This window comes from Eulemur rufifrons, chromosome 18 (assembly GCF_041146395.1).
Source record: "Eulemur rufifrons isolate Redbay chromosome 18, OSU_ERuf_1, whole genome shotgun sequence".
Taxonomy (NCBI): domain Eukaryota; kingdom Metazoa; phylum Chordata; class Mammalia; order Primates; family Lemuridae; genus Eulemur; species Eulemur rufifrons.
The window spans coordinates 71,820,163-71,847,734 of NC_091000.1; the positions used below are offsets into that span (position 1 = coordinate 71,820,163).

General features: G+C 41.0%; 2 pseudogenes; both read right to left on the reverse strand.

Moving 5' to 3' along the window:
• Positions 1–328: 328 nt before the first annotated feature.
• On the reverse strand, positions 329–4,544 carry LOC138398826 (transcription initiation factor TFIID subunit 10 pseudogene; annotated as a pseudogene).
• A 6,910-nt stretch (positions 4,545–11,454) lies between these two features.
• LOC138398827 (protein phosphatase inhibitor 2 pseudogene) lies at positions 11,455–27,112 on the reverse strand (annotated as a pseudogene).
• Between the last annotated feature and the right edge of the window lie 460 nt (positions 27,113–27,572).

Sequence of the window (27,572 nt, forward strand, 5' to 3'; positions counted from 1 at the left end):
CAATTCCTCCATCAGGAGTCTGTCCGCTTTTCATTCTGAGCCACCATTTGTCACTGCTCAGTTTTATCACCAGAGTTTCTTCCTAATCCTTTTCTCTGCTACATTCTGACTCCCAACCATGGTCTTCTCTCCCCTGAGCAGTCAGCATAACCTCTTAAATTAAGGCACTTCACTCGCCTGCTCAAGATCTACCAAAAGTTACCCATCACACTGGGTATTACTGTGCTGCATTCTTTTTTTTTTTTTTTTCTTTGTCACAATCCAGTTTATTATGAAAACAGGCCGGCAAGGGGACATGGGAAAGACAAGTACATTTAGGTCAGGTGGCTCAGGTGAAGTAGTGGGGCTTCTTCGCATGGATGCCATACTCGCTGAGGGCAGGGCCAGGTCCTCCGTGGTTCGAGTGGACTTGCGGTCCTTGCTCTTGCTCCGGGAGCTGCCCGAGGCTGTGCCCTTCATTTTGCAGAGCTGTAGGGCATCGTTGGCAATATCTGGGATGAATTTCTGGGCAGCTGGGGGATGAGCCGAATTATGTGTGGGTCTGAGGCCTCAAAGCCAGCAGGGTCCAGGTAGTAACCAGTCACTGCATCAGGGACCCTGGGCGAGTGATCCTCCCGCTGCGTTAAGAAGTCCAGCAGAGGCGGGCTGGACCCCGCAGGCCCCGCGTCCCCGCCAGCTGCGCTCCACAGTAGGTGAACCGCGCGCCGCCCACGCCTGAGCCGCCCCGCTGGGCTGGTCCCGCCCGGGCAGCCAAGGGTCCCCTGCCCCCAGCCGCGGCTCCAGCCCCGGGTCCCCCTGCCGGCCCTGCGGGGCTGGTCTTGTTCTCTGTGGCGGGGCGGCACCAGTGGGCGGCGCTGTGGGAGCGGAGACCAGGGGCGCCGGGCCTGGGGCCAAAGCGGCAGAGGCCGGAGCCAGGTCGGTCTGCGTTAGAGCCTCTGCAGCTCCTATGACCCGCGGGAGAGGCCGACTTCTAATATTCTTATGTAATACAACCCTCATTCTTGTATTCTTGCTGTTGAGATCAACTGAAAAACCTGGTTGTAGATGGCTTTTTAGCAAACAAACTAAGATTTAACATAACATTAAGGTAAATAAGCAGGAGTGCAGAACAGTCCTAGGGTTCTGATTCTCATCCTAAAACAAGCAGGATTGGAAAATTGGCAGTACTTTCACTTGCTGAGGCCAACCTCTGGGAAATACCTCAGCGCATGTTTATATTACACTGGGATGAAAAGGTTTCGAATAGCTTAAATGTCTGAGCAGGACAGATGTGGATGTGACAGGATCATCTGGTTAGATCACTGTGTCAAAAGGGGCCAAAATCACAGTTTCAATCCCCACATGTAAACAACAGAGTTTTTTTCATTTGCTCAAATAAAAACCTAACTGCAGGCTAAATCCGATCATTCATCTTTAAACTGTGTTCTTTGGAGCAAGGCAAGAAGGGTAAAGAAATATGGAGAGATGGGGATAAATCTATGACCACTTGTACATCATGGGGCCTATTGTGTTCATAAAGAGGTGGCAAACTGTATAAACAGAAAGTCTAGGTGTTCTCAGTGAAACAGTGACAACTAGAGGCAAGTGTATCAAATGTCAAAATGACAGGTGAATAAAAGAAAAGTTGAAAATTTTAAAGTAATTATGAGTTCTTCTAAATACTTTCTATAAGGCATTCCATAAAACAGAAACAGTTTTTAGTCTTTTCTTGGAGGAAAAAAATAGTGTCTTACCATCCATTTTAGATTTGCTCAGAAAAATTGCTCCTGCCCTTGGATGGTCAGCTGGATTTGATTCCAAAGTTAAATCTGTAGAGGAAGAAGAGGAAAAAGATGTGATAATTTAGAAGAATGAAAAAAATTCTTCTAAAAACAGCTACACATTGTGACTACAGGCATATGAGCTCATGCCTGTAATCCAGCACTTTTGGAGGCTGATATAAGAGGATCATCTGAGCCCATAAGTTCAAGGCTGCAGTGAGCTATGATTACAACACTGCACTCCAGCCTGGATGATAGAGTGAGATTCTGTCTAAAAAATAGCTACACATTAATTTTAATCACTTTTAGCAGTCTTGGAAGAAGTCTGTAGTAATAAATGTGAAGAAATATAATGGCAACAATATAAAAATTCTACTGGGAAATGCAACGTGGTTGAATCTTTCCATACATGTAGACTAAAACTAGGCTATGCAACTTCTTTTTTTTTAAACTTGTACCTAAATAATCTGATGCAACTAGTAGATGAATCATATACATGACCTCTTCCTTGTACTTATCAAATAGGAACACTATCACCCTCCTCTATGCTGATATGACTAGCACATTTCAGGATCAGTCTCAAATAGCAAGTGATGCTGTGGCCAATTACTGTCAGACACCAGCTCAATATATCAAGTATGCTAAAACAAAGAGGGTGGTTTTTGGCAAGCATTCTTTAGATAATCAAAGGCTAATTTTAACTCCATTCAGTAAATGAACTCCTTTATTTAGCTGTGATGTATCTGGGATATTCATCACGGCAGACTTAAGAAGGCTGCATAAAAAGTTTAATTTTCTAATCTACAGGAACACTTTCATGACAGAAAGTGAGTTGTTTAATTTTGCCCTCAATATCCAAAGCTAAACTCACATGTTTTTCTTCCCACAGCATGGTTAATTTGGGGATTCATCAAAATTATCTTCTGGAGCAGGTCATAGAAGGGCTTCTAAAAAATTTTGACCCTACCTATTTTTCATCATTTTTTCATCATTTCCATCACATATTTCACAAACCTAAGGAATGGTATCTTTTGACAACCAGAAAACAAAACAAAACCACACGGCCAAAACTGTAGCAAATAGGCCAGGTGCCTTGCGCAAGGATACAAGCTGGGTGACGCTGAATAGCCTGCTAACCTCTCTGAGGCCAGCGTCTTTCTATGTCCTATGGTGACAGACTCTACTAGTCAGGGGGAGTGTAATCAGTAAAGGCAGCATCAGCGTCCTAGGGCTGCAGTAACAAAGTAACACAGATCAGGTGGCTTAGAACTACAGAAATTTGTTCTCTCATGGATCTGGAGGCTAGAAGTGCAAAACCAAGGTGTCGGTAGGGCCATGCTCTGAGACTTTGGGTAGAAACTTTCTTGCCTCTTCCAGGTTCTCATGGTGGCCAGGGGCCCCTGGTTCCCCCTGGCTTGTTGATGTCTCTGCAGTCTGTGCCAACATCTTCATGTGGTGTCCCCTGTGTGACTCTGTCTTCACATGGTGTTTTCTTCTCTCTATAAGCAGTTGTACTGGATTAGAGCCCACCCTACTCCAGTGTGACCTCATCCTATCTAATGACATCCGCAATGACCCTATTTCCAAATGAGGTCCTATTCACAGTATCAGATTCAGCACTTGAACATATCTTTTTGGGAGACACAGTTCAGCCCAAAGACAATATAATCAGGGGCCTGGGAATTCAGTGTCAGTGAGACTGAGTCATCAAGTTATTATTTTGCTAATGTTTGTGATGCTAATTTTAAAGAACATATAAAATGGGTAAAGTATCTGATAGGAAGCCTTCTGTCATGCAATTGCTAAGACAAAAATTCTAACTTTCACCACAAAAGTTGACAAGAACACCTGTTACCATCCTAATCAATTTGCCAGTCTAAAGCAGTTTAAAGGCCGTGGCAGTGGTACTCGTCTGTAATCCCAGCAGTTTGAGAAACTGAAGTGGGAGAATCACTGGAGCCCAGGCTGTGCAACACAGCGAGACCCCATCTCTACAACAAAATTATAAATAAATAAATGAATAAGTAATATAAAGCAAGTTAACCTAAGCAAGCCATGGGGTTTAGGTGTGTCTGGGCATGCCCTGCTCACGGTGGGGCGGACTGACACAGCATACCTCTCCAGGGCTGCTGTGACTCCTGTGAGGCCTCATTTTCTAAGGGCATAAACAGCCAAATGCAAACTGAACTGGTAACAAACACTCTGCAGGGAGCTGGCTGCCCACACCACTGGCCCCGGCCTGTGGGCACGCAGCTGGGTCTCAGGAAAAAGAAAGCGTAAGTGAAAACTGCAAGAGCTGTTCCAGCAAAGAGTTTGTAAAACCCAGGGACACAAAGCACACTGCTTTGGAGTCCCTCAAGCAGAGCAGAGCATGAAATGAAGGAGCACCACACTCAGCCAAGGACTAGTTCAGGGTGGCCCCAGGGGCCTGGGGCTGTGCTGGAGGGAGTTGGGAATGGCTTTCTGTGGCTCACAGCCCATGCTGGCAGCCTCAGAGTCTCTGACAAAGGGCTGCAATCTAAGGTCCACAGCTTCTACAGCTTTACCAGACCCCGCTCAGCAAGAGGGTGCCCATGACTCCCGTAAATATCCAATCCTGCTTCCAGGAGAGCCCCTGTCCAAACGGGCAGTGGGAGGTGGGCTTCCTGCTGCCCATGGAAACCCAGGATTTGGACTCTCTCTGCCCACCTACAACAGCTCCACACGAGCCCCACAGCGCCACTCAGCCCTGAACCGCCAGAGCTCGCGGACCCCTCTCTCAGCAGCCGCTGCTGGCCCTTCCATTCCTCCCAGAAATTTTACAAACCTGAGGAATTGCAGGTTTCTCCAGAAAAAATATATAGTTTTTACAGGGCACTTCTTGAGGGCCCAATGTTATTCATTTCCTTCTATCCTGTACCTCACCTAGACCCTGGGGATTTATAAGTATACAGAGTGTGGATGCAGAGACGGGTGAAGGGTGACAGGGATGATGAGTGGATTGGAGGAACAGACGGAAGGAAGTAGAGAATGAGTGAAACCATGGATGGGTGAGTGCGGCCAAGTAGGGTTTTCCTCTTTCTGTAAATTCCTCCCAGTCTATGATTGTGATTTGGAAGAATTACAAGTAAAAATGGCCTAATTTATGCAGATCTCTGAGAGGTTTTATACTTTGCCTAAGGTCACAAGTTTATAAGTGGCAGACTCAGAATCTGAACTCAGAGTTGTCTAGTTTCATGAGTACAACAGAGTGGCCCCTGGGAACAGATATATATTAAAATCATGTGCACACGGGTTCTTCAACATTAGAATAAAGCTTTACAAAGACAAAATCCTATGTCGTTTGTGGAGCACCTGTTTTGCTCAGAAGTGGACACAACAGCGTGGCAGAATAATCAGGCGGTGGGTGATGTGCTACCACGTAGCATAAGGAGATCGTCTGAATTCCAAGCAGAGTGATTGACAAAAACTAGCAGGAGAGAGTTCACCAGAAATTTCAGGATTTACTGTCTAACTCTCCTGTAGGCAAGTTCATGAGATGGGTAGTCACATGGGCTACCTCCCAGGAAACTGTGAAAGCCAGTTTTGCACCACAATTTTGCACTTAATGGACTTTGCCTCCCATAATTCAGGAAAATGCCTTTTGTGTGCTGACTGCTATTGAGAATGTTTGTCTGACAAAAGGCCTCACAATTCAGGCAGCGCAGCCTGTCTCCCATGCTTCCCCCTCAAAAAGTGGCTGTAAGTCCAGATTCATGGCTGGGTACCAAGGAGTGGTGAGGTCCACCCATCTTGTTCAGGACTGTGCTAATCTGCTTAAACAAGTTGTCAAAAGCTGGGTTAATCACCCAAATGATGCTGTCAATTTGCCTTTAAAACCACGTTTCAAAGAGGGAGATCAAATGACTGGGTCATGTCACCCCTCCGTGGGTTAGAGGTGCCCTCAGTGGCCCGTGCAGCACTTCCTGCTTCAGTGGGGGCCACTCTCCGCCCTCCTACAGCTGGTGTCAGCATGGGGTGTGCGAACTTCATTTGTCTACATCCTTGATGTTTTGCACCCGTAGGGGCCTGGTGGGCCCTTCCTCAGAGGCAGGTCAGCTGGGCTCGGTTCAGTCTGTTCCATGCAACCAGTGGGCCACCAGAGACACGCTCTTCTCCTGCAAAGGTCAGGAGAGCAAGAGAGGCAAAGAGAGTCATTTGGTGTCCTTACACCCTCGTGGACTGGGACCTTGGTCACTTCTGTCCAGTGACGATGAGACCAGTCCAAGGAGGGAATGAGGACTTGGGGCCAGCCATCCTGTCCACCCCCAAGCCCAAATTCTAGACCCTTTACAACAGAAGTGCCCCAGGAGGGGCAGACTTAGTGCATCAGAATGAAAGGTAGTGACATCCCAGACCACTGAGGCAGCGATGAACCCTTGGAAGACCCTTCACTGAGGCAAGCACCAGCTTGTGAAAGCTGAGCTTGCTGACATTTGATTCTGCGTTATCAAACCACTCATAGAACCACTGCTTTGGTCCTCAAAACTTCTACTTTGGTCCCATTACACAACTATACTACAGCTCTGAGACCCTGGGCCTGGTGACCTCATTCAAGACGTGACACCGAGTGGGCAGCACCTGGTGCATCTCAGGCACTGTGCTCCGGTGCGCTCAGAGCCCAGCCCTGTCTGCACCACTCCAGAGCCCACAGTGCCGAGCTCTCCTTAGCAGGCACCCTGCGGCCTGATCCACTGACCCTGGCCCCATCCGTGCCTGGACCACCTGTGACTCTTGGACACAAGAAGAAATCTCTTCTCCATCAGAAACAGAAACACCAATACCTGAGCTCAGCTGGAATCCATGGACACATAATAAAATGCTGCTTTGGCTATTCTCCCCAGTAATTTTGACAATTAAGCATAGAAACCACCAGAAAAGTAAATAGGGAGGGCGCATCTTCTTTTTCCTTTTTCTTTTTTTTTTCTTTCCCCACAGAAGCATCTACTTGTTCAGACCAGTGGGTCACCAGGACAGGCAGGGGATGAGTCACGTCTGACTTCACAAGCTCAGCTAACCCTTTAGAAAGTCTCCAGTTAAATCCAGCCGAGCAGTTTAGGAAGCCTTCTCACAGGAAGGTTTGTGACAAGGCTGGCAAGGAAGCGTGTGCTTAGACCCATCTCTCCGCCCAGCTCCGGGCGCAGCCTCTCAGGGGTGGTGGCAGCTGCCAGCCTCCCATGTGAGCCCCCCATCTTCTTTTTCCTTCAACAAGTCGCCCCTGGAGGAGGGCAGGAGGCCCAGATGTTTGAGAATGATGGGGGGTGCATGGCAGCCGCACATTCTCCTTCTAATGGGAACAGCTCGCCAACACCTCTCCCAGAGGGAACCCAACTTTTCTAACGTTCCTCCGGGCCCAGGCGCCCACCGGCCTCTTCTTTTCCCCAGAGCATTCAATCGCTGTCAACAGAGCCAGACAGGAATGGAAACAGTATAGAGACTCTCTTTTGTTTGGCTGGGGCACTTGAGCATATTCTCATGGATCTTTCAAAGGAATCCAATTATCCAGTCATTCGTGGGAGCAATTAAAATGTGGAAGGGCACATCCTGCCTGAAGCCCTGAGTCTGTCTTTCCAAATCACATGGGCAATCGATTTAGACATAAGCAAACGCCACATAACCCCCTAGGGGTGGGATATGCCCTGTGCAGTTTAAAACCAATAGCGCCAGGCACTAAGGTTTGAGCTGGTGATCAGCTTTGCTGGGATTGTGCTCTTCTAAAGGAAATTTTTAAAAATGTATTCCTACTTGCAAGTTCAGGAGCAAGGGGTGCGAGCCTGCCCAGGGTTATGCTAGACTCTTGGGAGTGGAGCACAGCAGAGATGCTAAAACAACAGCTGAAGACTCGTGGACCCCTAGAAGTGAGTGTCAGTTCCTATGATGGTTGGTGTTCCTGAATTCCGAAGGTGATCTCACTCTGAGCTGCTCCTGGGGTCATGCGGGTCTCTCCAGTGTACACAATCCCCTTCCTAAAATGGGAAAGATGGTTGTTTGCACAGAGAGAAGCTGTAGACCCCATACTGTAAGTTGTCTGTCCCTCCAGGAAGCCCAGGAATTGAGCTGGAATTACCTTGGGCCTAAGGCACAGAGATAGAAGGTGGAAGCCCCAGCACGGCCGGTTATTCTGGTGACCTCAGAACACTCACTCACCTCTCTGTAAAGGTGACACAGAGGACGCCATCTACCTCATACGAGTGCTGCAAGGGTTAAATGAGACAGGACATACACAGCATTTAATATGCACCAGGCACACAGTAGGCCCTTAATAAGTGATAGGCACCAAGTGTATTGCATAAACCTCAGTTTTCTTTTTTTTATTTTGTTTTTAATTGACATATAATAATTATACATATTTATGGGATACAGTGTGATGTTTTGATACCTGTATACACCATGTAATGATCAAATTAGGGGATTTGGCATGTCCGTCATCGCATACATTTATTAATTTTTGAGATGAAAACATTAAAAATTATCTCTTCTGCCTATATTAAAATATAAATACCAACTATTAGTGAAAGTCAACTTACTGTGCATAGAACACTCTATTGTGCACTAGAACATATTCCATCCATCAAACTGTAATTTTGTACCCATCGAGCAATCTCTGCCCATCCCTCTCCCCTGCCCTGCCTAACATCTAGTAACCGCTATTCTACTCTCTACTTCTATGAGATCAGCTTTTTTAGATTCCATATATGAGTGAGAGCATACAATATTTATCTTTTTGTGCTTGGCTATTTTATGTAACTTCATGCTCTCCAGGTTCATATTGCTGCAATTAGTCAATTTATGGCTGAATAGTATTCCTTTGTGTTTAAATACCACATTTTCTTTATCCATTCATCTACTGATGGACACTTAGGTTGCTTCCATTTCTTTACTATTATGAATAGTGCTGCAGTAAATATATGAGTGGAGATTTTTTCCAACTTTATTAATTTCATTTCCTTTGGATATATACCCAGCATTGGGATTGCTGGTTAATATGATAGTTCTATTCTTAATTTTTAGGGGAGATTTCATACTGTTTTTACTAATAGCTGTAAAAAATGTACATTCCCACCAACAGTGTAAAAAATTTCCCATTTATCCATATTCACACCACTTTTTTGTCCTATTGATTGTAGCTCTTTTAATTGGGGTAAGGTGATATTTCATTATGATTTTGGTTTGCATTTCCTTGATATTTTGTGATGTGTCTTGCAAAACTACCTTTTCAATTTGTGTGCTTTACTTTTCACTTCCATGCCTAATTTATTTGGCTATGACTTCCAGTACTATGCTGCATAGAAGTGTTAAAATCAGGCATCCTTGTCTTGTTCTTGATTTGATAGGAAAGGATTTCATTTTTTACCACTTTGTATGATTCTAGTTGTGGATTTTTCCATACGTGTTCTTTCTTAAGTTGAAGTAGTTCTTGTCTACATCTAGTTGTTGCATGATTTTAACATGAAAGCATGTTGAATTTTGTCAAAATCTTTTTTCTATATCAATTGAGATCATCATGTCTGTTTTTTTCTCTGTTCAGTTAATGTGGTATATTTCATTGATAGGTTTTCATATTTTCAACCAACTTTACATTTCAGTAATAAACCGTACTTAGTCAGAGTGTATAATCCTTTTGATATCCTGCAGATTTTGGCTTTATAGCATGCTATTCAGGGTTTATTTATCATTATTCATAAGGGACATTGGTCTGTGGTTTCTTTCCCTGTAGTGACTTTATCTGGCACTGGTATCAGAGCAATGCTGACCTTAAGAAAATAAGTTAGGATGTGTTCAGTTCTATTCAACTTTTTCAAAGAATTTAAGAAAGATTGTTGTTAATTCTTTAAATGTTGGTAAAATTCAGCAGTAAAGCCATCTGGTCCTGTGTTTCCTTTGTGGGAGAAATTGAGTAATGATTCAGTCTGCTTACTAGTTAGTTACAGCTCTATTCTAATGTTCTATTTCTCCATGATTGACACTGGGCCGGCAGTGTGTTTCTAGAAATTTTCCATTTTATTGAGGTCATCAAGGTGATTACTGTTCAGTTGTTCATAGTACTCTCTTGCAATCCTTTTTATTACTGTAAAATCAGTATTAGTATATCTGTTTTTATTTCTGATTTTAGTTATGTGCATCCTCTCTCCTTTTTTTTTTTTTTTTGAATTCTCCCACTTTTCATTTATTTTGACATTACTGATATTTCCATAAACTTGCAAGTGGAAGATAGATGTTTTCTTCTTCTTCTTCTTGTTCTTCTTCTTCCTCTTTTTCTTCCTCTTCCTCTTCCTCCCTTTCTTCTTCTTCTTCTTCCTCTTCTTCTTCTGCTTTTTTTTTACACTGGGCAGACTTCAGATCAGTTGTTTTTTTTTTTTTTTTTTAGTAAATATAATTCTAAAGTAGCTATCCCAGCATTTCCTTTAAGCACCTGTCTTAACCTTCTGCTCTTGTTTCCTATTCCTTTCCACACATACACACATAATCCTTTGCCTTTTAAAAGATCATGAAGAGTGTCATGACATTAGAAATACTTTTCCTAACACATATTCTGTCATTTGCTGCAATCATGAAATTCTCATTTTGACCATAAATGCCTATTAGTTCTTCTAATACATGAAGAAAATAGATTGACTAGCAGCAGTACCATAGCTAGAAAATAGAGTTCAACTGCTTAATTTCTACACCTGATTTCTAGCTTGCCAATTAAGTTGCTATTATTAGTTTCTTTGACATCATTAGACTTTAGACAGCAACTAAATAAGGGTTTTTTTGCAAGATGAGAGAACTGTGTATAACTAGTGATACGATTGTTTACAGAAGTAAGCCTGAACATTTTTAAATTTAAAAACCTTAATAGGCTCAGCTTTAAGAAAATATAATAATGTATACTATGACAAATGTACATTATTCTTCTAACATAGTATGAATTATTTGGTTTCTTTTCTGAAATAAAATGCAGGAAAGTCTTGTGTATCTTGGTTTAGTGATGGCTTCATTTCTAGTCAATTATTTATATCTCAATTTTTATCAGTACCAAAAGAATCCATTACATGAACAGGTTTGTAAAATAATTTCTGTATATCCCGCCTGTAATCCTAGCACTCTGGCAGGCCGAGGCGAGTGGATTGTTTGAGCTCAGGAGTTCGAGACCAGCCTGAGCAAGAGCGAGACCCCATCTCTACTAAAAATAGAAAGAAATTAGCTGAACAACTAAAGTATATAGAAAAAATTAGCCGGGTATGGTGGCGCATGCCTGTAATCCCAGATACTCAGGAGACTGAGGCAGGAGGATCACTTGAGCCCAGGAGTTTGAGGTTGCTGTGAGCTAGGCTGATGCCACAGCACTCTAGCCTGGGTAACAGAGTGAGACTGTCTCAAAAAATAAAAATAAAAATATAAACAATAAAATAAAATAATTTCTGTATATTATATATATGAAAAGTAATGCAGTTTTTGACTGATGACATCAGCACGCTGTATTTGTGGTGAAGCACTAGACACAAGAATGTATGTATCAACTAGGCATTTTCAGGCTACTCAGTCTGTAAGGTTATCGTTTAACTCTTGTCACTATATAATAAGTGGTATGCATGTTGGGACTTAAGTCATGAATTGTGGAGAATAAGAAGCAGTGTATTATAGTAACAACATTTGTATCTAACAAATAATTACAGTATCAAACAAATCTTTTCTATGAACTTTGTGATATGTTTTACTGTTGGGCACTTGTAGTGGATCCTTGATTTGACTCTCCCGTATTCATGCTTTCCCCATCTGCACTCTCTAACATTTCTTCATCTTCCTCATCACCATGTAGGTCTTTTTAATTTAACTGTCTAGCTAATTTAATATGCAGACTTTCATTGTAGCGAAGCTTTGTTTTCACTTTGAATTGTCGCTTTATTTCCTCCTCCAAGTGAGAGGTCGCTGTCCTCCTCTCCCCTGCTTTCTCGTTCCGGAACCCGATGCTTTGGCTCCCAGGCTTCAGCAGCAGCGCAGTTCTCAGCTAAGACATCTGGAGTCCTGGCTTCAGCGGTTTCTGAATCACTACGTGCACCTTCGTCATCACCTCTCACACCATGGTAAGGAGCGCTTGGTTCATCTATCTTCATTAAACCACAGTGTGTCTGCTGGACGATATGTCACCAGGATGTTCATTTCGTCCCACTTCTGAAATCCATTATTATAAAGTTACTCAATGTAATCTCTGCCTTTAATGCTGCCTCCCTAACTCAATGTATCAAGTGATTATTTGTCTAGATTAAAAACTTCTAATATCAATTCCCAAATCTACCATTTCAATTTATAAAACACACAAGTTTCCATGCGTCACAGATTTCATTTTCCATATTTGTCTAATGTTAATATTGTTCACAAGCCTCATCTCTTTGTAAATTGCTTTACTTACATATTAATTAAATGATGAGTATAAAAACTTAAATGGTAATAATTTAGTTTCTACTCTACACTATTTTATCATGTACTAGTGTTTTATGTCCCATTGTTGAAGACATGATATGAGATTGTGTAATAGTTCTTGTAGCAGTTTCTGTTGTATTTTTGTTCCTGGCATAAGACAAAATGAGTCTTTCTGTGGCCATCCTAAAACAAAACCAATCTTGTAGTCTTTAAATCCAACTTAATCATGGTGCAGGTTCTTGGGATATTATATTGCCATCAGTGTATCTACATTTTATCTAAAATTTTAAAGGTTTATTCATAATGAATATTTATCATGGGAATACTTTTTTACACATTCATAGAAACTTGTTCAACCCAGCAATATAAAATTAAATATCCCCAATGTGAGATATAATGACAAGGTGTAAAATCAAAACTAAATATGTATCTAGACAATTGAAAGAATTCAGGTAGCTAGCTTTGACAGTAGAGCATGGTGGGTAAAACCACTCCTTGAAATCAGCCCAGACAGGATCCAGTTTCCACTTTACCCCTGTCCAGTGTCTGAATTTAGACAAAGCACTTGCCCTCTCTGTGCTTAAATCCTTCCCATCATTATAATGGCAGCACATGCCTCATACATTAGTGAAAACTAACAAAGTTACCACATGCCTGCCCTTGACGGCAATGCAAGTATACATCGCAAGTACACTTTAAATGGTACACACGTGCATACTGGAAACCTGTTAATACTAGAGAAAATTTAAGTAATATTTCTGAGTAGGCACTAATGGTCAGTGGAGAATGTTGCATGTTAGTTGATATTTTAAATGTAGCCCATGCCTCTTGTTCCTCTGCAGGTCCTCTGGCTCTGAAGGCAAATATCAGGCTGTGGGACCTGAAGAATGGCTGTCAGGGATTTGACCATGGCAATGACCACCCTAACACAGGCCGTCCTTGGAACCCTGGAAAATTTTTGTCTTATTTACCATGTTTTTTTACTTCACTCAGTAAAGATTTACTTCACTCATTAAGATCCACAGACCTGATTATTAAGCACCTCATTAATATAGCCAAATCCTTGTTCTCTCTCTCTGGAGGAATTCTACTGACAATGGCAGCTTTGGGGTGCAAACATTCCCTCAGTGATTTTAGATAAAAACTACTTTTCTATGTTCACAGAGTGGGAAGGGGTGTGTTCACTGGTACCGCCTTCCTCTTGAGTGTCTTCCAAGGAGTCACAGTCAGTCTGAGGAATTCCAGGTGGGCAGAGCTTACAGTGAAAACTACCAAGTATATTGGCTCCTCCATACTCCTGTGATGGATCCTCCAAATTCTGGTAAATATTATTTTTTCCATGTCTGTGACTGACAAAGGAAGTAACAGAAAATCACAAAGACAGAAGATTTGGGATACTGTTCTGTTGTTCATCCTGGCAAAGCTGGAGACACTCCATGCAGCATTGTTATCCTTCCCTGGTGCTTTATGTTTGGGGACCATGCCCTGGGTGAGTGGCTCCATGATTTTTATTCTGTACAGGCAAAAGTAACAGGTCAAATTCATACATATGACTAATTTCTCCCTAGATCCTTCTCTGAGTCCAGAGCTACTAAAACTTCTTCTGGTGAGCACTTTTGTATCATTTTGCACTCTCTCCTTCATCGTTCAAGTTTGTTTGGCTCTTTGTAATAATCCTGGTCAGTTGATGGTGCACATCTGCCTGATAACCAGTGAAGGTTTCCCAACTGTCAGCCGTTTGTTCTCAGGAGCAGGGACTCCAATGTATCGAAGCTTTGCATTGCCTGGGTAAGTAATACAAACCCCTGATCTTCTCAAGATTATGTGAATTCTGTGTGGTTTTTCAACGTTCAGCTGTTTATTCATTCATCTTCATAGAATTGTAAAGACAACTATGAAATATTCTCATTTCAAGAAACTGACTGTACACACAGATAAATGCATTTGTGTAAGTGTAAACGTGTGTGTATATGAGTGCATGTATTTGCATGTGTTGGGGACAATCAGGTTCAAGCAATAACATTGGAAATTACACATGAAGAATGTGAAAGTAATACCAATTACAATAATGGCAAATGCTTTGCCATAAAGTCTATTACATTTGATAGTCCTATCACTGTGGTAAGTGATTAATTGTTAATTTATCTTTAAATTATCCAACTGAATACAGCCAAAGTATGTTGTCTTTAATAGGAAGTATTAGTTTGTTTTTTGTTAAATATAATAATGAGTTTATTTGGAGTGTGTTCTTCATGATAACCTGCTCTATTTTCTTATGTTTTATTATCTTAGTTAGAAACCTAGAAATTAAAGCTTTCTTTGAAACACTAATCACAGTGTCAAGTGCCAATACCTATGCCCTATGAACAATATTACATTAATCTATTTACCTTTCTTCAACTTTTAAAAAATTCTCAAGGGTTTAAAATATTTAAAGGTAAATACACAGGTCATAAGTGGAAAGCACAATGAAATACTAAAACATCTCTGGCATAATTAGGTAAGAGGCTTTTTTTAAAAGGACATTTTAACCCACAGATATATTCTTATGATCTCAACTAGTCACTGCACTCAACAGTGAGCACTAGAGTGACATCTAATGGCAGATGTCACTCTTACCCCTTTTATACTTTATATAAATATTATGAAGCAGAAACTCTTTAGTACGTGACTGTTTAAATTGCATACGTTGTTTTAAGTTCATTTGTATTTTTGCATGTTGTTGTGGGTCATATTTTAGCATTGAATTCTGTTGTGTAAATATCAGACAACTAATATAATTACTCCACTGCTGATGCACATGTTAGTGTGCTTTAGTTGGGGATGTTAGGAACAGTGCCAGTACATAAATTCTAGAAAATATATTGGTGACACACATACAAGTTTCTGTTCAGAACATATGTAAAGTAAAATTTTTGTGTCATATGTTTACATCTCTTCATCTATAAATAATATGCCCAACAGTTTTCCAAAATGCTTGTACCGCTTTTCACACCCACCAACAGTATATAAGTTTCCTGGTGTATCTACATGCTTGCTAACATGGTATTTTCTGTTATTTGTACTTTGTCTCCTGGTTGCTGTGTGGTTATATCAAGCTTTATTTACATTTCCCTGATTACTAAAAATATTGAATATTTTTTTACACTTCTTAAGATATTAAATTACTTCTTTTTGAAGGACTATGCTGTTTTATTTTAACCATCCTCCATTGTTTTAGCCATATGTTTTGTATGCGTTTGTAGGAGTAATTATATGTGTTGGATAGGAGTCCTTTCTTTGCCCTCTCCCTTCTCTCGCTCTCTCCCTCTCCCGTCTCTCTCTTTCTCTCTCTCACTCAATGAGAAGTTCTAAAATTTAATACAGTCTGATTTGTTATTTCCCCCAGTATTAAATGCCTTTTCTTTCATTTAATGATTTTTCTTCTATTTTAAGGTCATAGAGATGTTCTTTTTTTAAAAAGACATTTTAAAAATTGGTTTCACAATCCATTCAGAATTGATGTTGTATGGCTAGTTATTTAATTTTTTTTCCAGTAGGATAATAAAATTCAGTTTATTCTTCAAAAGTTGTCTTATCATTATTTTTATTTGCTGTCACCTGTCATTGCCTCATCCAATTTAACCTCACCTCTCTCTTGGAGCTGGCTTTTCTATAACACTGATAGTATAACTACTTGGCTTGCAAATAGGAAAAAATCTAAGAGCTTCACATTTCTGACAATTTTGGTGATGAGGGTGGATTTCGAAGATATTAAGATTATAAATTATGAAATGTCTGATTTCCTTAAGTACTGAGTTTGATAGTTGACATCTCTGACATTCCACTTTGACACTCCTGGTTTTATTTTTATTATGAAGGTACATCTTCATTCTTTCAAAGGTATAGTTTGGCTTGTGATTTTCTTTTAAAATTTTTTGGAACAATTTTTTGTGAAACCATGGATAATTCAAAACTTTGTGTTATTTTCACATATGGGTTCTGTTGTGGAGCCAATGCAGTGCAGACAGCTCAAAATACCAACAAAGTGTTTGAGAAGGATGTGGCTAATGAATGCACAGTATGTTTATGGTTTGAGAAGTTCCATTCTGGTGACTTTAATCTTGAAAATGAGCCAAGTGGGCGACCTGAGACCAAGGCGGATAGGGATGAGCTGAAAGCTGCATGGAAGCGAATTCATCTCAACCCATATGTGAATTAGCAGCAAGGTTTGATATGACTATTCCAACAATATTGGACCACTTGAAACAAATCAGCAAGGTAAACATGATGGATAGATGGGTACCACATGAATTAAATGAACATCAGGAGAGCAATCATCTAAAAGCTTGCCTATCTTTGCTGTCACAAGATAAAGGCAAACCATTTCTACACCATGTTATTATGTGTGATGAAAAATGGGAACTTTTTGACAATCACAAGCATTTGGCACAATGGTTGGATAAAGATGAAGTGCTAAAACACAGTCTATAACCAAATATTCATTAAGAAAAAGCTTAGTGTCTGTTTGGTGGTCCAGCACTGATATAATCCACTACAGCTTCATGAAACCTGGTCAATCGATTACAGTGGATGTCTGCTGCAACCAACTGGATGAAATGATGAGGATGCTTGCAATTAAGCAGCTGAGATTGGTCAATAGATACAAGCCAATCCTCTTGCAAGACAATGCTTGACCACATGTCACACAAGCAATGCTGCTCAAACTCTCTGTCATCCACTGTATTCCCCAGACCTTGCACCAACTCACTACCACATCTTCCAGGCTTTGGACCACTTGTTGCAGGAAAAATATTCAATTCTCAACAAGCTGTGGAAAACATCTTTCGTGATTTCCACCTTTCGTGATTTCCAGACTTCTTTGCTGCTGGCATAAACAACCAGTAAAACAGGATGGCAAAACTGTGTTGATAGTTTAGGTGCATACTTTGATTAACTGTACTGCTTCTTGCATGAGATATAGTAAACTAAACTTTTGAGTCAAAACTAGACATTTCCTATTTCATGTAATATAACGTTGTGTAAAAGGAAAGTAGAAAGATTCTTCAGAGGCATGCTTAGGGGATATGAGAAAGCTCCCTGGAACAAGTAGCAAAGTCTCTCACCCAAGTGAAAGTGAAGTGACAGTAACCCATCCACTCTCTGACCTGATATGAAGGCTGTGTCAGGGGGACGACTGAAACGAGCCACCTGAGCATGCTTCAGTTGTTGCTTATTCTCCTCCTGTCTGGAGGAGGAAAGGACAAAGAGTCCCCACAGCTGATATAGCACTTTGTGGAAATCAAAACTATTTTAAGTGTTGTGGTTTTGCTGACAGCAGTAAACTCTAAGGAAATGTGGCATTTGGTGTTTTGCCTACTAGCAGGGAGTCACTCTCTCCCTGTACCCACTGATCCCTCCCTCCATGCATGCTCCATTTTAGCAGCTTTATGGAAAAAGTTGAATCTAATTGGGAGGTTTTTTGGAGGGAGCAACTCAAAATTTTATAGTTCTGTTTCATACAAGTGCCCAAGTCACTGTCTTCTATGGTGCCCTGGGCAGGAACAATAGGTAATAAAGCTGGGTGAAAATGCCAAGGACAGTGGGGTGAAGCATGGCTGCAAACATAGAAGCTTCTTGTCCTGAATGCTCTCCAAATATAGGAAGGTACAAAGGTAAGAGGAAAGTTCAGACTTTAGGGTGACAATCTTAAAGAGAATAACGCCTTCCCGTGTCCTGACCCTATCCCTTACACACACCTATTGTACCCTCCTCTGGTACCTTGCATTCCCCTGTCTTAGAAATTGTGTAAACTCCTTATTCTGTGTTTCCATAGAGAAGAAAATAAACAAAAGCAAGCTCATAAATAAAAAAATCCAAAACTCAAAACAGATCGGGTTTGGGTAGGATTCACATTGAACCCAGAGAATTGAATGATGCCATCTAAATGGATATTGAAGTGACTGAGGATGGTGGATTCAAGAATAAAACTTTGAGACAAGTGTGAAAGTTTTCACAGGAGATCATCCAGGAGCTCTGAAGGTGGCAGTACCAGGGAAACGGTGGTGGGTAGCATGAGCTTCCAAGCAGCAAGATACATTTTAACAGGAAGAGAGGAAAATGATCTTCAAGAAATCAGAAGGAGCAAGGAAAGTCTATAAACCACATTTCCACCTTACTGCTTTAGAGTTTGAGAGAATGAGTTCTCTTTACTTGAGATACAAGGCAGCAATGTCCTCAAGGGAAATCCAGTAGATGGAAGAAACTGTCAATAAAGAAGTCTAACAAAATAGAGAAGTTTCCTAATCATGTAGCTTGATTTCCAGAGAATACAACAGAAAGTTCTGTGTCATATGGGAGGAGAAGGATGTTAGGTTAAGGGAGAAAAATCAGAATATTATAGTAATAATACAGGAGAGAATTTGGTACAAAAGGGGCTTATGATTTGGATTGTGATCAAAGAAACCAGGAATGTTAAGCAGAGAGGGCAGCTACATGAGACAAAAGAAAGGAGGAGAATGCAGTAGCCTCCTTCATCTTCTGACATGAAGTTAGGCATCTCAGGTAGTGAGCAAGAAGTTCAAATCTAATCATTGCACACTCATTCATGTTACCAGCTTTGGCCTTATGTTTTTTGTTCCAATTCAAAGTAAAGCATCAACCTAAGACAAAAGGGACCAAGAAGTAAGCTACAAAAAGTAAAATTTTGCTCTGGAGAATCCCCTACAGGATTTTGCCTGGAGAGATAGGAGGAGGAAATGCTTCTGGTCAGCACTTGGTGTCATTTTGCTCTCCTTTCGACCTGCTCCCTCCTTTTGACCCAAGTTTTAATCCTACCTGCTTTGTAACCGACTGACTTGCCTGTAATAGATCCTCCTTGGGTCTTCAGTGTTTTTGTTGGTAAAGTTGATACAACATCTCTTCTCTAATCGTGCATATTTACAAATGATAACATGATGCGAAGGGCTCTGAAAAATGTAGTAAGTTGAAGAACTGGGCCACCTGCTTTCACCCATTTTTCCAATTGCTGCTTCAGAACCATTCCCATAGACACCAAGCCCCTAACTCTCTTCTGGTCCTTTGATCTACCTTTGCCTCATGAGGGGCAAAGCTACATGGTAGTCAAGGAAGAGAGACTAACATTATAGCCCCATTTCTTCTCACTGCTATTTACCATACTGCATTCTCTACATTTGTAACTGGCTTCTTGACAGAACTTAAACCTAGAAACTGCAACCATTTTCCTGGCTGTTGGGTCCTACTGACCAGACCTGAGGGAGGGAAACGTACATGTCCTAATGGGTGTTCAGTAATGGGATGACATGAGGGCTGGGAGTGAGAGAAATGCTGAAGTAAGTGTGAGCACATCCCATTGCTCATTTTGACTCCTTTGGACAAGTGAGTAACTAGAGCTCATATTGGAAAAACTAGCAAGAAAGCTACATTCTGCATCTCTTTCTCAACCTTAGCATCTGTCTTATTCTGTTCTTTATGTTTTCATTACCCAGCCCTCCTTCCTCCCCTTTCATCTCAATCTTCTGGCCTTTGGTCTAGCCTCCATATTTGTCCAACTTCTTTTGTTTTCTACCCTACCTGTTTACCTTCTCTGTCCTTCCTTCCCACTACCTTGAAGATCCCCCTGCCCAGTTATTCTTCTCTTCCTTCCAGATTATCGTCCATTGGATGCTGCCATGCTTTTCAGCCACTGCCTACCTCTTGCTTCATTATTTATGCCGTTCTTCTCCTCCCAGCCCTGCTTTCTAGTCCACTTATTCCAGTCCCCACCCCCAATGACACCTGATGATTCACAAATCGCACCCTGGAGAGATGGTTTCCCTATGACAGGGACGGTTCTGGTGCTGTTCATAACAGCCAGGACTGCGGATTCCCAGCAGCCTCATCTGGTGGACACAAGAAATGCAAGATGATGGCAAACTAACATTAAGCCGCAGTGAGCTAGAGAACCCCTTTTCCATGTCCACATCCTGGTTACCTTTCTACTATCTATATTTTGCCTTCACCCCATGTTGTTAATCCCCTTTGGATGCTAGAGAAACTTTTAACAATTTACTTTTTCGAGATGGTCTGATCCTATCCTCTCATGTCTGATCAGCCAGCCTGCATCCTCTACATTTGTAACTGGCTTCTTGACAGAACTTGATCTGTAACCACAGAGAAAGCTGCAGGACCAGTAACAGAGAAGGTACAAGAGAATGAGAAGTAGAAAGCATCTATTTTATTGTCAAAGAGGGTAAGTCCTTTTGATTTGCCCTACGTTAAAGTGATTTCAAGAGAAGGTGACCCCTGAGAAGTCAGACATGGGGCACAAGGTCCCTACTGTAGATATTTGCAGACTCGGGTTTGTTTTTGTTTGTGGGTTTTTGATGTGGTTCTTTGCAGACTTCTTTTTTAAATCCTAGAGTTCCAGAAGCATGCCAGGAATTTTCCACTGTTGAGAGAGGTTGTCCCAAAGTGGGGTGGGGTCCCCCTACTCTGCTGTCATTAAATCTTTTAGGGTTGATCCTAGTGAGCTGTTTTTACCCTAGAATAAAAAAGTTAGCAAAGTATACAAGGCAAGAACATGTCCACATGCTACCAAGAAGATAGCATTTGATAAATATGTTTTTAAATGCTCTCGTCAAACTGTTGTCTAGATTGAAGAAATATCCATATTCAGGAGAGGACTTGCAAATGCAATGAATGTGGTAAAACTTTTAATCAGCCCCAATACTTACTCAACATCAGAGAATTCATATTGGAGAAAATTCATACAGATGTAATAAATGAGGAAAACTCTTTAATCAGTCATCACATCTACATAGACACAAGAAAATCTATACTGGGTAGAACTCATTCAAATGTAGACAATGTGGCAAAGCCTTTAACTAGTACCAAACCCTTATACATGTCATAAAATCCATACTGGTGAGAAACCCTACTAATGTAAAGAATGTGTGAATGCCTTTCACTGGCACTCAAACCTTACACAACATAAGAGAATTTGTTTTAAATTTCAAGACTATGGCAAAGGCTTTTAGGCAGTGCACACACCTTACACAACATCAGATAATCCATACTGGAGAGAAACCCTACCAGTGTAAAAAATGTGACAGACCCTTAATTTTGGATCAGACCTTACTAAGCACAAGAGAATTCATACCACTTACAAACCCTGCAAGTATAAAGAAAATGTCAAAACCCTTAAATGGTGCTCATACCTTACTCAACATCAAAGAATTAATACCAGATAGGAGCCCTATACATGTAATAATTTTGTAAAAGTCTTTGTCCAAAATATATACCTTTAGATAACACCACAGCATTTATACTGGAGAAGAAAAAATTACAAATGTAAAGCAGATAGGAAAATCTTTAACTCTTGCTCATACCTTACTTGACAGATGTTCCTGTAGAGGAGAACACTTAAAAATGTTATAAATATGGAACAACCTTTGTACAAAATATACACCTTAGAAAACAACAGAGACTTTATACTAGGAAGCAATTTTATAGGTGCAATATATGTGGGAACTTATTTAATAAAAAATCATGTCTAAATAAAAATCAGAGGAATCACCCTAGAAAGGACTGACACACTAACACTCTTACAAATTACTCTAAATTGGAATGCTTATTATAAAGAATAATCCAAAGTCAAAACAATTAGATAATTTAATTGTATGTGTCAAAGGAACAAAGAGATTGATGTTTCAGTGGGTATAACTATATTTAATGTATATTTTTTGTAATGACAGTATTTGAGATTTGAACAAATACTATTGATGTAATTAAATTTAATGTCATTCTTTCATTTCTACTATTTATGTAAAGGCATGTGGTTGGTTGTTGATACCTCTGAGCTATGAGAAGTTATTCTATATTAGGTGGGCATCATTCACATCAACTCTCTCATGGAAGATTAAGAGCACTGAAACATAGGGTGTAAGATGAAAATCTGAATAGAGAAGCTGCTCTTTTTCTTTGACTTATAACAGTGCTATAAGTCATGCATAAGTGAGGTGTTCAGGGTATCATTCTTCTTCACTGAAGTATCAGATAGGAACACTGAGTTTTAGAAATAAATGCTTTTACCAATTATTCATTTAAAGGAAGAGTCTAGCCATTGCTTTATTATATAGATATTAATATATATTTGTAGTAGCAATAATTAGAAGTAATAAGTATTTGTTGATATTGTAGCAATAAAGAAATCTTTACAAATATCAGAAATACGTACAGGAAACTCCTCTGGTTGGACATGGCGTTATTGTGAATCCAATTTTCTAAATACTTAGCCTTAGTTTAAAAAATAAAGGAAGCACACTTTTCACATATATCATGGTATCAGGAGAACAAAAATGCTTCTTAAGCGTTTGTAATCTCTGTACTAGCCATTGAAGATAACAATGCATTTTAAAATGCTTTCTTCAGTCTATGTGTAAACTGGGTTGTTATAATAAATAAAACTGAATGGTTTTTGATGTTTTAACACTCTTGTATGTAGAATAACATATTATCTTGCCACAAATATTAGCCTATTCCACCTTGCTCAAAGTTGTAGGTAGTATTATTATACGGCAATAATGTACTATTGGGTAATACAGTCCAATGACATTTCTAGCAATCCTTATTCCCAGTGGTGTTAAACTCCAAATAATGTGGAGAACATTTATCTCATAACTGTTTTTAATTATTTTACCTTTTTTGTAACTTGTGTGGCATAGCGAAGGTTATAACACAAATTTTATGAGTGCAATAATAATTGGTATCTTTATTAATCAGGTATGACTATTTACAACATTTTATCCAATAATTTCCTTTCTGCATGCCAACCCTCTGGGCCTACAAAACACACACAGACTTTTGGTTTTGATTTACACTAACAAAATACAAATATATCAATCTAAGGATAAATTTTAGGAGTACAAGAACTATGGAGGAAGTTATTGGTATGTGTGAATGTGTGTGTGAGAGAGAAAAAGAGAAAGAAAGAGAGGGAGAGAGAAATGGAGAGGGAGAGGGAGAAAAAGGAAGGAAAACCAAAATATTGAAACAAAACATATGATTTTAAAAGAGTTGATGGTCTACTAGCAAACTATAAGCTAGAAACCTCACAGATCCTGAAAGCAAATACATTTTCTCTACACAGAATTCATTTCTCAAAAACATCATGGCTCCTTGTCTAGAATCTCCTACTGCAAATACTGTGTGTGTGTTTTTTGCCTGTTACTCATTGCAAGAACTGTCATGATTTACTTGTTCCAGCATTCAGAAAGTATTGTTTCTATAAACTGCTCGTGGCTTTTAATAATGCTTTTATAAAATTTAATGATATTCAGATATTAATTTAAAGATGTAATTCCACAGTGAGTGTATTAAGTTACATTTAATTTAATGGGTCCATTTCATTTTTTCTTCTCAATTAAAGAACACTATTTAAGCCACTTAAAAGTTGTCCTTTTCCCTTTTTGTAAGTACCATCATCTGTTTGGACTGTACTCGGACAGTTCATTTGAATGAAAAATGGGGAGGCCTTGCAAGGCAAGGGGTTGTTTTGACATTAAATACACAGGATAGTGCAGGGTGTGTAGTATATGCTGTAAAATTAGGAGTAAAATATTTTTATTTTAGTGAGTTTGTACTTCTGGATAAAATAATGAAACATCCAAGGTGAGGCAAAATTAATTATGCATGCAGGGAGAGTACTTTGCAGGCTTCACAACTGACTCTCTGACTTTAGGAGAAGAAATTCTTGTTTTATATCCTAACGATCTCCTGTTCCTCACTTGCTCTTAACTTTCATCCCCAGCTACACATGCATCCTAGCCCTCCCCCTCCTCTGCCTGTGCTCTGTGTGGCTGCAGCTTCCTCACTGCTCTCCCACCCCATGCTGCCTCGCACAATTCTATCGGTTCTGAGGAGTAGTTTGGAATTTTTTTAATGCAATGAGAAATAGTTTTTAAATGGAGCATTTGAGTCTGTTTTCAAGTTTTAAATGCAAAAGTCTGACCACTTAATTCAGACAAGAGGAAAGTAGTCCCATAGTCCAGACCATTAAGCCAGGCAGTCAGCACGGTGGCAGATGTGGGGACAGATAAGACACGATGGTGGGATCTTTCTTAGGTTGATGGGACGTGCTGAAAGAGAATATGGGAAACAATTTTGAAATGTGGGGAGAATATTGGGAATATGCCCACTTTAATGATTCTGAGGTCTTGAGTAACTACAGGTGGTGTCACTTTATAGACAAATGTGATGGAAATGAGACAGGGACTTGGGGAATGCAATCTGAGCATCAGGGAAGGGGATGCTGTTTCTATAATATAGAGGAATTACTGGGCCATGGTGCAGAGCAGCTACTGTGGGGAGACAGAGATTGTTGTACTTTTCCAGGCCGAGGTTAGTGGCAGTGGGAAGGAGATGATGTTAAATGTCAGGTTGTCAGCCTAGATGTTTGAGATGAAGATGCCTTTGGGAGAGTGTACTAGGCAGAATCAGGGTGTGTGCTGTGGTCACCCACAGCCCCAGTATCTCAGGGATCAAACAAAAGTATATCCCCAATTCAGGTTACATCAACTGTAGATGGGTGTCCTTCCATAGAAGCTGAATCACAGGTGGCCGGGACCACCTTCACTTCCACTCGCCCCTTGGTCAGTCTTGTCATGTGGTTCTGGCTCTGTGAGAGGCACTGGGAAAGGTGACCCAGCAGTTTTCCAGCCAGAGGCAGTGAGCATTTCAATCTCAAAAGTTACACCCAGCTGTTAGTCTAGAAGTCTCTAAGTTCTTTCACAGCCCATGTTTTCTTTCTACCCAACCTGTTCAGAGTGGAAACTTGAGTGTCATTTGTGAAAATAAATACAATGAAGTTGGGTATTATATTATGCTCACACATTTAACATTGGTGCCATTGAAATATAATATTGCATCCCATTCTGCAGCTATTAGTTTGCATTCAGGTATACTAAGAAAAGACTGCTGTATAGTATGAAAAGATAACGTATGTATTTTGGGTCATGAACACGATGGATATGTAGAAGCACAAAAGTGATGAAATTGTGCAGTGACCTTATGAGGTACCAGTTTGTTTCTATTTACTCTCCCTGATATGGTCTCTACTTAGGCACTTTGCTCATCTTTACTCCTTGTGGGCCACAAGCTGGCTGCCCCACCTGCAGGCATCAATCCACAATCCAAACAGCAACAAGGAGAAAATGTGAATCTGATAGGACACTGGGAATTAGATTGGAAGCCATTGGTTTTTACTTCAAAGAAGGCCATTCTCCCAGGCACTTCTAAGTCACATTGATCAGAATTCTACCCTACGGACACCCTATGCAAAAACATATATCTGAAGCATAGAAGAACACATGAGAACATGATTGGAGATGGCTGCTGTTACCTGAATTATTTTATAACATCTGACGCTTGTAACACCTTGTGCACTTGCTATTACCTTGTGCATTTGAATGGGGATTTATTAAAAACACCCCAAAGCCAGTTGTGGTGGTACATGACTGTAATCCCAGCTGCTCAGAAGGCGGAGATGGGAGGATTATTTGAATGCAGGAATTAGAGGCTGATGTGCACTGTGACTGTGCCTGATTGTGAATAGCCACTGCGCTCCAGCCAGGGACACATAGTGAGGCCCCATTCCAAAAAAATAAATAGATACCCCTGAAATTTAGAATATACCCATCCCTGATGCACAAGAATGTAATTGTGGATCCAAATGGAGTGCTTATTCTTTGCACGGATGCCTAAAGGGCTGTTTAATCATTTTCTTGTTAATTATAATTCTATGGTGAAATTTATCAAACACATATGATAGTGAGAATGTTATATTATTTTGTAAGATCATAATTCTTTTCAGTAATTCTCCAACAGAGAAAAACTCATGAAATATTCAAATAAGTTGAAATAGAAACAAATATGGACTAAAACTAAAAATGTGAAACCCATTAATAATTTCAAAAGTGTGATCAGATACAGGTTGAAGTGTGTATTTAGCAAATTTTACCCAATCAATAGGCAGTAAAGATTTTCATAACATATTTGTGAGGGTGTCAATTGAAAGAATTTTAAAGCTAGAAAGAATGGCAAAAATCACCTGAATATGATTCTGCTGTTTACAGAAACTGCAATCTGAGAAAACTCACTTGGTGGAAGCAGAAGAGTCAAGAGAAATGAGGACCGTCTTGCACATCTGGATGTAACGCCATCCCCTAAGTCTCCAGTGCTATTACCACCACCTTCCCCACAACTTCTCCCTTACTCCAATGGCGGCAGGAGGAATTCTGATTAATACTCCCTCAAAGGGCCTTATTACTAAATTCTCTTTCCTCTTGGACTCCCAATGCTTCATCCAGGTGTGTTCACACGTACCAGACCTCCAGGCCCTGAGACTTCACAGTTTAGATCCCAGACCAGGCTTAGACCAAAGAGAGTACTCAGGCTTCCAAGGTAAAATGACAGGAGAAATCCAACCCATATCTGACCCTCCTTTGACATTGGGATGACCAATGCCAGAGTCCACATGAAACGATTCACAATTATCTATATATCTGACTGCACCCCCGGGGAGCAATGTCCTTACTAGAGAAAGCAATCTGAAATATGCACCAAGCCATTAGTTCTCCAATGGTTCTCCTACACAAAAAGCATTAGAAGCACCAGAATAGGTGAACTGTTACCTGGCACATTCCCTCAAGCCTCAGGTAAATCCTTGTGCCCCACAGGCCCCGTCCCCACTCACCAGAGGTCATCAACGCCGCCATGGGTAGCCACGCCTGTCCCCAGGGGGTCTCATGCCAGCTCAGGTCCCAGGAGGAGGGATCACAATGTTCGCCTCTCACCCTGAGGCCGGCCCTCCACTGGGAGATGGGATCCCAACCCGAGCTCAGTGCAAAGGGGTCCTGAGAAGAGGACGGGGAGGCTGTGTCCCCTGCCCCCATCGTGGTGCCCGTCTGCTCCGGGTCTGGTTCCCTCACAGCCTCCTTCTGCCCTCTCAGACACCCTAGGCAGCACCATCTCCCCATCCACTGCCGCCGCAGGTGGGCACCCCCGTCGATCCCAAGACCAACGCCACCAAGGCCTGCTGACAGCCTTGGCCTGAGCACCAGGCAGCCTTACAACAGGGCATGCGCAAGTCGCTGTCATAATGACAGAGGCAGTTGCCTAGGGGCACGTCCCGGTGGCAGGAGCCCTCTGCAGCAAGGCCTGGCGCCAGCCTCTGGCCTGTCCTCTCCAAGATGCCTGCCAGGGGATGTCAGCGGTTCCAAGGAGAAGGAGGAGGGCTCAGCGGGCTGCAGAAGGCTCCGTCGTGGCAGCCTGCAGGAAGCAGCGGAGGGATCCATGGACAGGTAGCCAAAGACCACCTCACAGCCTCCTGCTGGCTGTGTATGTGAGTCTCCC